At 52.5% G+C, this 14679-nt stretch overlaps 1 protein-coding gene across 1 annotated transcript in view; it reads right to left on the bottom strand.

Annotated features, from left to right (window-relative positions):
- DLG3 (discs large MAGUK scaffold protein 3) overlaps window positions 1-14679 on the bottom strand; it is a 177184-nt gene that overhangs the window by 112482 nt on the left and 50023 nt on the right.

Raw genomic sequence — 14679 nt, 5'->3', positions numbered from 1 at the left:
TGGAATCCAGCTTGGATTTACACTCTTGAAAAAGACTTACACATGTGGGTTGATTTACTCTTTCTACAACTCTATGACAGGACTTGGCTCAATATTTCCAATGGTGGTATACCCATCTGTCTCACCATGTGTCACATGTCAAAGGGCCAATGGTTCTGTGGCAGGAGACTTGCTTTTGAATGGAGTTATCACTGAGGGCTGTAGGCACCCGGAGAGGGAAAGGAACAGGCTTTTCAGGGAGCAGCAGCAGGATTTGGACACAGACTGCATGTGGAGGACATGGGAGAGGGAGGAGCTGCAGAGGGTTACTAGGGTATGGGCATGAGTGACAGGGAGGAGGAACTGTCCAAGGGGAAGTGGCGAAGGTCTGGGAAGGAAGATGAGCAGTTCAGTTTCTGGCCACGTTCAGCTAGCGGATGGCAAGACAGCCAGGAAGTACTGTTAAGACACACGCTCACATGTACGGTTGGATGGAAGGAGACGAGGCGAGAGCAGCTACGTGGATTCACACAGCAGCAGCGAAGAGGTGGTAAACGAATGTAGGTGAACAGAAGAAATCAGTCAGAGAGAGGGTGTCAAGTGAGAGAAAGAGGAAGGCCCCGAGCAGCAGCCCCAGGACTCCTACAACTGAGGGGTGAGGCTAACCCAGCGAAAGACCCATTGGGAATGGTCAGAGGTGACAGGAAAAAAAGGAGAGGACAGCAATGGGGAGAGGAGGGGAACATACATAGGAATAGAATCCGTGCATCCTCTTTTGCACTGTACCCAGCCCCTGAAACAGGAAGGGGAGAGGAGAGGCTAAGGGCGGATTTTGCTATTGTTTTATCTACATCTAAATAGCTAAAAATAGCTTTCACAGGGTTTGAAATCTTTAATTAAAACCAAGTCCTGATGTGCAGCAAATCCCTCCTGATGTGCAGCAGAGCTCGCTCCTTCCATGAAAAGGCCTGCTTGGTATGTTCCAGTCTGGCCTGCCATGTGCAATTCCCCATTCCTTCTGGAATGTATCAGTCGCACTGGAGACAGCTGACAGGCCCACTGTGCCTTGGAGACTCTGCTGCTACTGTGCCTTATTTCTGGTCTGTAAATTCTCATCTTCCTTCACTTTCTCCAGCCTGGACAGACCAGAATTTCACCCTTATAGAATTACTTCTCCACACACCAAGAATGGCACTTGGAAGGAAAATTTACCCCTTTCCTGCTTCGGCTTCTCTCTCTCCTCCTCTCTCCCCGAAACGCCGAGAACTCCCTCCTCCTCCATCTTCAAGTGCAAAGATTTAGCTAATTTCTTCCATGAATAGAATATAAGTAGCCATAGCAACATCAGCCTGCCAACCTTACCACCTTGTATAGCTCCATGTCCCCATCACCCCTTTTCTCGTTCACCTCCACCTCTCCTGGAAACCAGCGAGGCATCATCTCTGGCTTCTAGCCTATTCCCTCTCAGTGTATGTCCTGCTTGCTAGTCCTGCCCTTTCCAGCACTCCAGTAATCGGCCGTTCACAACTCACTAGCCCATTGTGTCCTCCCTCATATTCTGAAGGCCAATATCCACACTCTCATCTCAGAAATTCTCCCTATGTGTTCTCTTTTTCAGATTCTGACCCACATCCAGCCTCCCCTTTCCCAGCAAAATCTCAGAGAAGGTCACTCATCTAAGCAACCCCTCTCACAACAGCACCTGAGACTATCTCCAGATGGGCTTCTTTCCCTTTCACAATGCTATGAAGCCTGGCTTACTCCTCCTCTCCTTATCCTTCTGAGCCTCAGTGATCCCTGTGACGTTAAAAACCATTTCCTCCTTCCCAAATGTTGGGTACAGTTCTTTGGATTCTTGGTGCGCTGTCATCCTGGTTTCCTTTCTGTTCATCCAACCCCTTATCCCCTGGGGTCTCAAAACGCCAACATCCTAATCCTTGTCAAAAACAGCAGGTCGGCCCTTGTAGAGCGAGTGGTACCTCCAGACACGCCTGCCGCGATTGTGCCAAAAATACCACGTCAATTCTCCCAATTGAAGGGAGAAACTAAAGCAAATGCTACTTTCAGTGTTCAACTAACCTTTCCTTAGCAACTCCCCACAGAAACCAAACCAACCCACACCTTGCACATGGCTGCCTGACCCTTCTACTGCTTTTCCCTGCACAGGCACAAAATCCTGCCAAAGGGGACATTCCTACGTGCTGCTGGGATCCCTGAGATGCCCTCTCCAGGAAGTTTAGTCCTTCGGTTCCCTCAGAAAAGACACCACCAGGCACCTCTTGCTCCTTTAGCTGGGCCATGGAGCCACAGGTACTCGGAGCCACCCTCATCACCTACCTCCTGGTTTGAGTCTGTGGGTACTTCCTACACTCAGATACAGTCATGTTTGGCTGTTTATCGAACGTTCTTCTAATGCCACTCTGCCTGCATGACCATATTTCCCCCCCATTTGCATAGTCACCCCCCCACACCCCCAAAATGACATGGATGGCGTTCTTTCTAAACTTCTACAGTGCCACAGAATTCCAGACAGGCCCATGGAAGGAGACAGCATGAGACCTCTGCTGCACTGGATACTTTATTCAGTAATGGGCATTTCAGATCAAGCAGGGACAGCGAAGCTGAGGCAGCCTCAAGAAATACAGGACATTTGCTAACAAATGGTTAGCGACCTGCAAGGCTCCAGCTTAAAGTATGGCTATGCCTCCCGGCCTCCCCACCCCCGAAGTTCTGCCCGTGTGGCAATTCTCCATCTGTGTCCCATGGACACATCTGTCACTGGAAATTCTTAGTGTCCCAGAACAACTCGCTGAAACCTTGGACACCTTGGTGTGACTCATTCTAACTATTGGGGCTCCCCTTCAGAGTGACCAGAATCCCAGTGTTTTGGGCTTTCGTGGGTGGAGAGCAGACCCTTCGGCCGAGGTTGGTTCCAAAGGTTGTTCCGGGGGGGGGGGGGGGGAGAGGAAGGGTCTGGTTCCTGCCTGCTCTGCTGGTGATGGTGCCAGGCCTGTGGCCTGTAAACACTGGCATCCACGTCCTAGCGCCTCGGTGCGGGAGACAAACCAAGCACAGGCTTCAGCACAACATGTCAGCGCAGCCTTAGATGGACGTACTGGGAATTTCTAAATGCCTCTCTCCCCTGGGAAGCCTGGAGCATCAATGTGAAGGGGAGGGGAGGGGCTTCTGGCACTCAGTTCCTCTAGCCACTGCAGATCAGTGATACTGCCCAGCTGGCTAATGCTGCTCTCTGCCTTTCTTTCCCTTCTCTAGTAAAGGGTTAGCGCGGATTCCTCTGCTCACCCACGCCCGGCCCCACTTCCCATTCCCAGGGTGCTGGCAGACAGAGCGGGGAGGGGAGAGGGAGGAGGAAAAACAGAACAATTAAGGAACAAGAGAGAGACGGTGAAAGAAAAAGTGGAGGAGAAAAAAGGCACGAATTAATAAGAGGAAGAGAGATGAGAAGGAAGAGAGCTAGAAAAGGAGGGGGAGTTGGGGATAAAAAGCCTATCTGAGCCCTTGTGTCCTTCCTGGAATCGGGCATAGGGGCTTCTCGATTGCCTGCATAAGCCAATTTGTGGGGGGAGGAGGGGAAAAAGCCAGGCCATGAGAGGTGGGAGGTGGTGTGTGTTAATGTTTCTGATTATACGGTGTGCTTTTGTGCAAGGCAGCATGTGTGGGCACATAATGTATGCCTTTGTAGTGGTGCATACAGTACATGTGTTTCTAGGAGGTAAATGAACACGTACCATATGGGAGTGAACACTGTGTGCACGAACCCCTCGTGTGTGTCACAGTACACTGCATGCCTGCAAGCATCTGAGCAGACCCTGTGTGCACACGTGCCTGCTTGCATGTGAGGGAGAGAGAACAGGTTGCAACGGAGGAGGAGAGAGGTGCAGAGCCCACAGTGAAGTGAGTGGGTCCCTCCTCTCACAGTGCAGTCCCCCAGCCCCCTCTTCCTCCTCCAGCTCTGTCTACACAATCCTTTTCATCTCAGGTTTTTGAAATGGTTCCAGGAACACAGATGCCATTTAAAGGGGCAGCCCTATATCAGAGCAGGCTTGGCTTTATCCCTAGTGCGACACAGTGCCGTGATGTTTGAACAATTACCTTTAGCATTTGCACCCCCCATCACACTCCCACTTGATCGCAAAAGCCCCTTCAGCCTCACAGAACCAATCTCCTTTACTGTTGTAGCGGCCGGGCACAGCTGTTTCTGCTTGCCCACCTTTTGTCCTCTGCCTGTCCATAACTGGACGGCGAAGAACACTGATGCCTAAGGCTCAGACATCTTGCACCTTTATAGCAGAAGCATTTGCTGCACAGCTTTACTCGGTGCATACATTTGCTACACACCAGGGAGCAATTCTGCCTTCTCTGATACAGTCAGTGTTCATACCACACACACACACACCCCCACCCACCCACCCCCATATGATACATGCAGAGCCTTGCTAGGCACATGTAACCCCGCACACCGGTAAGGCATCATCACTCCATCGATCCCTTGCACTGCTGGGAGATGGTTTTGCCTTTTAGCAAGGTAGAACCTAATAAAGCATTCTCCAATCTGCAGACATTCAAGGCAAACCAACCTCTAACACTCAGTGGTAGCATCACAAAGAGAAAAGGACTCCTGTTCTACCATTGCAAAACATGAAGGATTCCTGCATGTGAAAGCATGGCCCCTTCTGCCCACCCCAGCTCTGCTGATGGCACTGATCAAACGGACATTTCTCTCTGTCACCCTTTGCAATCATCTTAACAGGACCATCCCAGCACCCGCCACTGCCAGGGTTAAGGGGGAGGGGAGGAGAAATGAAGGAACAACAGGCACTGGCTGCTCTGACATCCCGGTGCCTATCTCGCCCTTCGCGCTCCATGCATTGGATGGAGCTACAGCACAGACAGGATGGAGCCAGCTTGCCGGGAGCCAGCAGGAAAGCTAGAGACAGATTTAGGTGAAGAGACAGACAGAAACCATCCTCCTAGGAGGACGTTTGGTTTTGGGGCACTTTCTGTAAACACTCCTCTGGGAGTTTCATTTCAGAATCAGATTATTTCAGAGACGTGCAGGGCTTCAGCCAGTAACCAAGAAGGACGTAGAGAGGAAAGAACAGGGTTTGGAGGTAGATGGTCTCTCAGCCTGGCCCCAGCCTCCATTTTACGGCTTTGCAAACAGGCTCCATCCATTTTCTAGGCTGGCTGATGGGTTCAAGAGAAGAATGGACTCCCCATGTAGAAAAGACGAGAGAGACAGCCCGGCAATTGCTCCTTAAGGAGACCAGTAATAAGATGGGAAGAAGTAAAGGCAGTGAAATGGGGCAGAAAGCACACAACATGCCAGAGACCAGAAGAGGGTTATATAATTATCGATGCGGATGGAGAGCTTGGAACGACGAGTGGGGAACAGGCTTCCAAGCCCAATAGAAGGTGGGAAACTAGTTTGGTGAGTGCTGGCAGTCGGTGCCAACAGCCTCAGAGACTGCCCTGAGGGCAGTATGCCTGGTGCCTTGCTCCCAAGGGCTGATGGGACACTTGGCATCACCAAGACTTCAGGCAGCTGCATTCTGAGCAATGAGAACCTGGGGTGGGGTGCCAATGACCACCGGTACTTGTGCCAAGCAGAATTCAGACCGGCCTTAGCAGCTAAGGCCTCAGGAGGCTGTTCCTAACCCAGAGCAGAACGAGAGAAGAGAGTGCACAGCCTCGATGCTTGCCTGGAAAGTCCTGGCCCATCCAGCCAACCCCAATAGCCTACCAGTGCCGAAATGTGCTACAGGACGCCACCTTCTTGCTAACACATACCTCTTTTCGAACGAACATTCTGCAGAATCCAGGGGTCCTTCCAAACACCTGCCCCATCCCTGGGGTACCTCAACCACCCCCCCCGCCATTTACTCTAGACACACGGAGGCAGAACGAGTGCTTAGGATGCTTGGGGAGTGGCAACAAGCCCTGTAACAAAAGCCGCCCTCCCCCCTCCACCTTGGCCATGGGGAGCCAACCTGTGTCCCATACCTGTTCATACCAGTCGCGGTTCGAACATGTGCATTCTGGCCACCAGTTTGTGCTGTTCCCGTTCATCTTGGGAGTGCTCTTCCCCTGCCCCTGCTTCAGGGGAGCAGGGACATTGTCCCGGGAGGTGGGGATGAGTTTGCTCTTATTCCGAGAGGTGGGGGTGGCTCCCCCCTGGGACGGCAGGGTCTGCGAGGTGTAGCCCCCGTAGCCGTACTGCTCATGCTGCCACTCGCCGTAGGACGGAGGCTCCATGCGACGCAGGGCCGCCATCCGCGTCACTTCGTAGCACTCTGGGCACTTACAACAGTGATGGTGCTTGTGCATATTTGCTTTCATAATATACACACAACCAAGAACAAAAGGAAAAAAGGCAAGGGATGGAGAAAGGGACCCCCCTCCCCGAGCAGAATATGCGTCCGCCTCCTCTCCCTCTACGCACCCCCTCCCCCTCTTGTAGTCAGAGATGGTCCAGAGTCTTCTGTACAAAAACCAGAATTATAAACCTATTATCTCCAAAGGACAGCCACACCATAAAAACGGTTTCTGTTGTTCTGCATTGCCGGCCATTCAGGTGCTAGCATGTCAGCTTGCCCCTCAGGCCCTGGAGAGCTGCTGGCATGGGGGGCTCGGTGCAATCAGCTCTCTGCCTTGCTTCATTTAGCTGCTTTGCTGCTTCCCCAGTGAGGGTCCGTGGCAGAAGAGTCCCTGGCCCTGGCAGCCGTGTGCGCAGTCAGGCTCCCTCAGTGGGTATGTGCAGGGGGTAGGAAGAAGGTAGCTGGCTTCACCTGCAGGGCTTGGGCTGGAGGATTCTGCTGTTTCTGGTCCCTGAACGAGAAGGGAGAAGGCGAGAGCATCTATCTCCAGCCTCCCCGTTCTCCCGGCCCTCAGCCAATCACAGCACAGGGCAGCATCAGCAGCAGCGAGAATGTTAAACAGCAGGCCCTTAAAGACACAGCTGCCTCATTGCTACCCCTGGAGCCTGCTGCACCATTCAGCCCCCTCATGGAGCCAGCTGCCAATCACAGTGCTGGGAAAAAAGGGGCAAAAACCTGTCCTGGCTGAAATGACTGTCAGAAATCCCACAAAATCCACTGAAGTTACCGGTGGAAAAGGCCCAGGAGATCACTAAGAGAAGCAAGGGATACTCTTGTCATTCTACAGCCTACACAAACAATACCCTTTTGATCTCGCAGTTGGGTGACACCCAAATGCCATGTACAGTGGTCACCTTTCAGAACTGTAGTTAAAATAACTACATATAAAGTACCGCCACTATTTGCAATGCTTCCAATATACAGGACAGGGAACAGAGAGGGAATATTGAATGCACTGAAGCAACAGTAATTATCTAAAGCAAAACTGGAAGGTGTATCAGGGTAACCACTGCACCGTAAATCCAGAATCTACATTAAAACAAACTCAGGAGGCCTCTTCCTCTTCATGACAGGGAATTCCAGGGAAGGCTGCCTGCTCATTTGCTTTCCAAACAGCCAGGGGCCTATCACTCTGTACCCCATGCGCTGCAACACCTGGGCACAATGGAGGGAAGCTAAGAATAGAGGGAAATCGTTAAATCCTTATGTTCTTGCTTTGGGCCCTCTAGCATTAACTGGAAAGGAGAATGCTTGGTGTTTTCTCTTTTAGCACAAGCAGGGAGGAGAACACATTTTCAGTGGGTAGACTCAGTGCTGGGATCAAAGGGAGCACAGGCAGATGCTGGACCCACCTTCCACAACACAACTCTGCAAACGCATTTCATTCCTGACATGTAGTCACCCTTCCCAGTGCAGTCCTGTCCCCATCTGGGCATGCGAACTTCCTGGTCACTTCCGCCTCGGAACCCACACAGCACTGCCAGGAATCTTAGACTTGCAGCTCCCACTGTTATTTCAGGGCTCCCCACAGGCACCACCCCTGACACCCTTCAGTCCCACCCTGCTGCTGCTGCCATCCCAGCCCATCTGCACACGGTAACCCCCCCCCCCAGCCATCCCAGCCCACCTGCACACGGTAACCCCCTCCCGTGCCCACCCCCCCAGCCATCCCAGCCCACCTGCACACGGTAACCCCCTCCTGTGCCATCCCAGCCCACCTGCACACGGTAACCCCCTCCTGTGCCATCCCCCCAGCCATCCCAGCCCACCTGCACACGGTAACCCCCTTCTGTGCCATCCCAGCCCACCTGCACACGGTAACCCCCCCCGTGCCCACCCCCCCAGCCATCCCAGCCCACCTGCACACAGTAACCCCCTCCTGTGCCCACCCCCCCAGCCATCCCAGCCCACCTGCACACGGTAACCCCCTCCTGTGCCCACCCCCCCAGCCATCCCAGCCCACCTGCACACGGTAACCCCCTCCTGTGCCATCCCAGCCCACCTGCACACGGTAACCCCCTCCTGTGCCATCCCAGCCCACCTGCACACGGTAACCCCCCCCCAGCCATCCCAGCCCTCCTGCACACGGTAACCCCCTCCTGTGCCCACCCCCCCAGCCATCCCAGCCCACCTGCACACGGTAACCCCCTCCTGTGCCCACCCCCCCATGCCCACCCCCCCCAGCCATCCCAGCCCACCTGCACACGGTAACCCCCTCCTGTGCCATCCCAGCCCACCTGCACACGGTAACCCCCTTCTGTGCCATCCCAGCCCACCTGCACACGGTAACCCCCCCCCGTGCCCACCCCCCCAGCCATCCCAGCCCACCTGCACACAGTAACCCCCTCCTGTGCCCACCCCCCCCCAGCCATCCCAGCCCACCTGCACACGGTAACCCCCTCCTGTGCCCACCCCCCCCAGCCATCCCAGCCCACCTGCACACGGTAACCCCCTCCTGTGCCATCCCAGCCCACCTGCACACGGTAACCCCCCCTGTGCCCACCCCCCCAGCCATCCCAGCCCACCTGCACACAGTAACCCCCTCCTGTGCCCACCCCCCCAGCCATCCCAGCCCACCTGCACACGGTAACCCCCTCCTGTGCCCACCCCCCCCAGCCATCCCAGCCCACCTGCACACGGTAACCCCCTCCTGTGCCCACCCCCCCCAGCCATCCCAGCCCACCTGCACACGGTAACCCCCTCCTGTGCCCACCCCCCCAGCCAACCCAGCCCACGGTAACCCCCTCCTGTGCCCACCCCCCCAGCCATCCCAGCCCACCTGCACACAGTAACCCCCTCCTGTGCCCACCCCCCCCAGCCATCCCAGCCCACCTGCACACGGTAACCCCCTCCTGTGCCCACCCCCCCCCCAGCCATCCCAGCCCACCTGGACACGGTAACTCCCTCCTGTGCCCACCCCCACCCTGCTATTACAGGCCTAGAGCAGAGATGGACAGTCCTGCTGATTTGTGCGGTGGTGTTGTGATATACACAAATTGGGGTCAGGATGAGACTAAATTCAAGGTCACTTGTGACTCAAGCTAGATTGGGAACACAGAGGTGAAAGGATAATGGATTCACCCCACAGCACCAGCCGCTCTCATCTGGGGGCATCAAAGCTCTATCTCCTGTGTTAGGGGTGTTCTACAGAGCTTCATTCCTGCACCGGTGTTGTGCTTCCGTCCCTTCCATTTCCATGTACGCCGATATCCCGGGGGGGGGGGTGTGCGCGTGTGTGCAAGGCCAGTCAAAAGGATGGATCCTCAAAGAGCCCAATCACCATGGGACGGTAGAAGCAGCTTGTTTTGGGGCTGTGGGCAGGCAGAGGGCAGTGCTCTGTGCACAGATTCCTAGGTTCCAAGGCCAGAAGCGCCCACCGTGACCACCCAGTCTGACCTTCTGCATAACACAAGTGGTGGAACTGCCCCAAAAGAATTCAGAGAGCAGAGCTGTTAGAAAACCTCCAATCTGGATTTAAACATTGCCCATGATGGAGACTCCACTAGGACCCTCCATAAGCTGCTCCAGTGGTTAATTACCCTGACTATTAAAAATTGACACCTTATTTCTAGTGTGAAATTGTCCAGCTTCACCTCAGCCAGGGGATCGTGTTGTAACTTTCTCTGCCACACTGAAGAGCCCATTATTAAGTATTTGTTCCCCAAGTAGGTATTTACAGATGACCCCTGGAATACAGGTCACCTCTGTATTAGGAAGAAAGTGAAAAATTGGAAGGAGTTCAGAGAAGAGTCACTGAAATGATCGGGGGGCCAAGCTACAAGGGACAATCACAGGAATATGTTTAGTTAGGTTACACTCCTGCTAAGGGGGAAAACTGAAAAAAGCTTGTAAGTATCTGAATGGTGTAATCCACACCCAGGTGGGAGAGAAATTGTTTAGAGCAGTAGTACAGGTGTATGCTGTTAGGAGCGATGGATGAAAACAGTAATAGCACGAGCCTAGAACCTAGATAACCAGATCAGATGCCAACGAACGGTGAAAACATGAAACACCAAGACAAATGCCCTGACACTGAAGGATCTGTTAGCCTGCGGGACTGTCTCCAGCGGGAAGAAGGGAGGAACCACCAATCGGGATATTTAAAACTAGACTGGATAAGGCCCTGGAGACTGTTGAGGGGAACAGTCCTGCCCCAGCTGGCCAGGCCTGGACTAGACAGAGCCTAGCTGTGATCAGTCCTGTGCTATGATTCTATACGATGAAAGAGTTGCTGGGACTAGCTCAGTGTATCTCCAGGTACCAAAACCCAAGCGGAGACGGAGATACTAAGAGCACGAGAAATTCCCACTCAGTATGCAGCTTCCCCTCGGAAGGCTCAGTGTGTGAGACAGGTGAATAACGAATACACCTTTCTTTCCTGGCCCAGAGCCCAGGGAGCTGCTGCCACCCATCAGACAAAGCTCGGAACCACTGCCAGTGGGTGTTAGGAGATGCTGAGAAATCCAAATGGCTCAATTTGTACCCGCTTTAATCCCCACCTCCCCCGCTCCTTTGGGACACATAAGTGCTGCTCCTACAGCACGACAGCAGACAGTGCTGGTCCATGGAGCATCTCCGGCGGGTGTGCACAGTCCTGATGCTCACATTGTTGTGTCTTCTCTTGACTCCGGCTGCAGGCATTACGAGGCAGGGACTGCTTCTTGCTATGCGTTTGTACATCCACTAGTACCACGGGTCCTGATACTGACTGGGGTTTCTGGCTGGCTGTGCAACACAAATAAATAATACGGACGGCACTGGCTGCTCTGCCTGGTTTCCAGCTGTTAAACTGCAACAAAGAGCTAAAAATACAGAAATATTTTCCTAATGTCACTTTCCCCCGAGCAATTGCTGGAGTTGCTACAAGGATGTTGCGCGATCGCAGAAGGAGGGGAGATGGACAAACACTCTCTTGATTAAGATGTGGCACACACGGGGACCCAAAGGACCAACCCCAGGCCCCAGCTGAGATGTGTGAAGCCCCCACTGTATGTCGCTGACGTGGGGCTGAGCAGTAGATTGAAGTTTCCCCGTCATCTGCAGAGCCCCCCACTTGTTTAACCCCAAGGGGGCTGTGACGCAGGTTCCTAGGGGGCTTGTGTGTGTTCAGGTTAAAATTACACACGCTACCAAGTTATGAACATTCATCATGCCACCTCTACCCCCACAGGCTTTGAGAGAGCCCAGGCCCACCCCAAGTCAGCACACACAGAAGCCAAATACAATTCCAAGCCTAGGAAAGCCCAAAGTTCTCTGCAAACCAGCACATAAGTCAGCTCTTCTGGTTTAATAATGGCTGTTGCGTCTGCCAGTCCCGCAAGGGGGCATCACAGACGTACCCTTAACCCTGTAGTGGGGTTCCTCATTCCATACCAGGGTTCACTGAAAGAGTCAGTCTAAGCAGTTAGGCTAGTCGTGCGTTGAGTGAAAGGAAATCCTTTTACAGGCAACACATAATTAGATTGTGGAACATAGTGCCACAGGATGTTGTTGAGGCCAAGAATTTAGTAAATCAAGAGGGATTGGACATGTATATGGATAATAAGAATATCCAGAGTTATAATAACTAGTGAAGAAAGATGGGGGCTAAGGTTTGGGATGGATATAAAACTTCAAGCTTCAGGGTGTAAACCAATCCCTAATTTTTACGGATTAGGATGCAACCTTCCTGGGGGGCAGATTATCCCCCATCTGTCAGTTGCAGATTTTCTTGCACTGTTTTCTGAGGCATCTGGTGCTGACCACAGTCGGAGACAGGATACTGAACTAGATGGACCCCAGCTCTGATCCAGTCTGGCAATCGCTATGCGATGCTTTAGCGGCCGACGTGCCAGGGCCAGGAGTAGCAGACTAAAGGGAGATGGAAGGAGGCGGCTGCCTTGTGAGGAGGCTGGCAGGGGCATTAAAGAAACTGGTGCTCTCCCTTCTGCTTGAGAGGATTCTCACACTTACAGCACCAAGCAGAGCAGCAAGTTGTGAGCCAGAGGGACAGCCAGCAGCAACTCCAGAGCGAAGCCGGAGTTCTCATCCAGCTAGTTACACCACCACATGGACTGGTTAAGCTTTCCTCAGATACACCTCACTCACACATCACCAGGATATTCTTCGTGGATATTGTAAAATACTAACAGTGAACTGTTGCTCCAAAACCAAAGGTCAGAAGCTGAAGTAAGTCCCCCCCAAAACAGCAGGGTGATCATGCTGGGGCGGGAGATGAACGAGCCTGACTTGATGCTAGCAGGGTAATGAGGAGGCCCATTTCATTTACTAATCCACGAATATCTGAGAGCTCTTTCTTGGCGGTGAGGTGACATCGGACCTGGAGGTCCACCTCATGGAGGGATTGAACTAATCTTAAAGGGAGAAACATTAAAATCATCCTTGGGGGAAATCCACTGCTTTACACAAAGAGCTGCCTTTTCTCGTTGGCTGGGGCTGTCCTAGGCACCTTCTCCGGCTACCACTACTTGTATTTTGGCAATGGTTTCCTCTTTCCTGCTCCTCAGCCCTGCAGTGAAGTCAGACATGCATATGTGACATGACAGTCTAACTAGGAAGGACTGAAGGAAAGGGGGATGGGGGTAGAGGCAATGGCCAAGGAGGAGGATTACAACAGAGGGAACTTTGGTAACAAGCGTGTGTATTAGGAACAATTAAGAGAAGCATTAGGATCTCTGTTTTCCATCAATAGATTTGAACATGGCCTCCTGCAGGAATGGCGTTTCTCCTCACTAGCATCCAGGCTTCCACGCTGCCCGCTCCATCTCTGTTGAACTCCTCAGACATGATAGCCATGTGGCAGCCTCGGGTGGAATCCTCTCCATGCCTTGTCTCCAGTGCGGATACCGCTCCCCTTAACTCAACTTTCCTTCCCTCGAAGGCTAGAAAACTTGGAGGCATCCATGACCCAAACCTCTGTTTCCACCCCGCACATCTCCATTATCTGTAAACTACTTATCACCATTACCGAATGGCCAGAATACATCCTAACCTTGCATCCTCCTCTTCTGAAACTCTTACTGGTGCTTTTGTCACTCACTCCCTGTCTCATGTATCATTCTCCAAATCCCCATACATCTGCTCTACAACTGCTGCACCTTCATCTCTGCACAAATTTGTTGCTTATTTCATGCTTTTCTACAGTTAACTGCATTTGTCTCCTGCTGTTCTCATTGCTCTAAAGGTCCGTATCCATTGCAAAGGACTTGCACTGCTCTTTACCAGTTGCCCTCATTTTTTCCAGTGGCAGCTAGTCTCATCCACACAGGTAAGCTATGCACAATAAAAGGGCTGCAAACATCTGTCTCAGCAACACTTTGCACAGAGTAGGAAATACTCCAATTCTTACAGAAAAGAGATCACATAATAATAGCTCTTTGCACACTCGGATCTCAAAGCACTTTGCAAACATCAGTCAATCTTCACAACACCTTCAGCAAAGTGATCCTAGTTTTCACCCAAAGAAACTTCAGCATAGAGAAGTGAGGTGACTTAGCCAAGGTTGCACAGCGGTCTGATGGCAGGGCAAGGACTGTAATGTTGGAGTCCTGATCCCCACATCTTTGACCCACCCACATCCCCGTTCTCCATCAAAGGCTGGTGGAACGGTCTTGATTCGTTCACTCACACCGTGGAAAGAGGAAGCATTTTACTTTTCTTTTTTAAAAATAAAACCTGTTTAAAAAGCAGAATAATCCAAATAAAAAAGGTGACTGGATTCTTCAATAGGGAGCCACTGCTGAGAGCAGCACTGAGGCGATGTTATTCATGGAGATCAGAATTGCCTGGCTGGGTGGGTGACTGGACTTTGGTCCAGCCAGTGAGTGGCTTCAGCCCTCAGTTTTCTGAGTGGCAGCAGTTGAGCCTCCAAGACATGAATACCTGGATCTCCAGGGCCAGGTCTGCGTCCGACAGGTCAGGACTCCATGTTCTGGCCAGTCACAAGACAATTGTGGATGGCTTTTGCCATCCTGGCTATTTGGGCATCCAGCAGCAGTGCTGAGTCCAAGGACCTGATTTCACTAACACAAGCCCCGTTAGCAGAGCCAAGCACTAAAGCTCTGCTAATGGGGGATATTACACAGAAGGGAAGGGTTATTCCGACGCTCTTCCTCCTTGCTGCCACAATCATCTCATTCTTGCCTGGGTTCAGCTTTAGCCACCTGCTCTTTATCCAGGCGCTCTCTTCAGCCACGCACGGAGAGATGGTGCTATTCACGCCTGACGCCAAGGAGGTGTACATCTGGGTTTTGTCTGAATATTGCTGGCACTTTAGTCCATATTGTCTCCCGGTCTCTCTGAA

Source organism: Chelonia mydas, chromosome 9 (assembly GCF_015237465.2).
Source record: "Chelonia mydas isolate rCheMyd1 chromosome 9, rCheMyd1.pri.v2, whole genome shotgun sequence".
NCBI lineage: Eukaryota > Metazoa > Chordata > Testudines > Cheloniidae > Chelonia > Chelonia mydas.
This window is presented reverse-complemented; position numbering and strand designations above follow the sequence as displayed.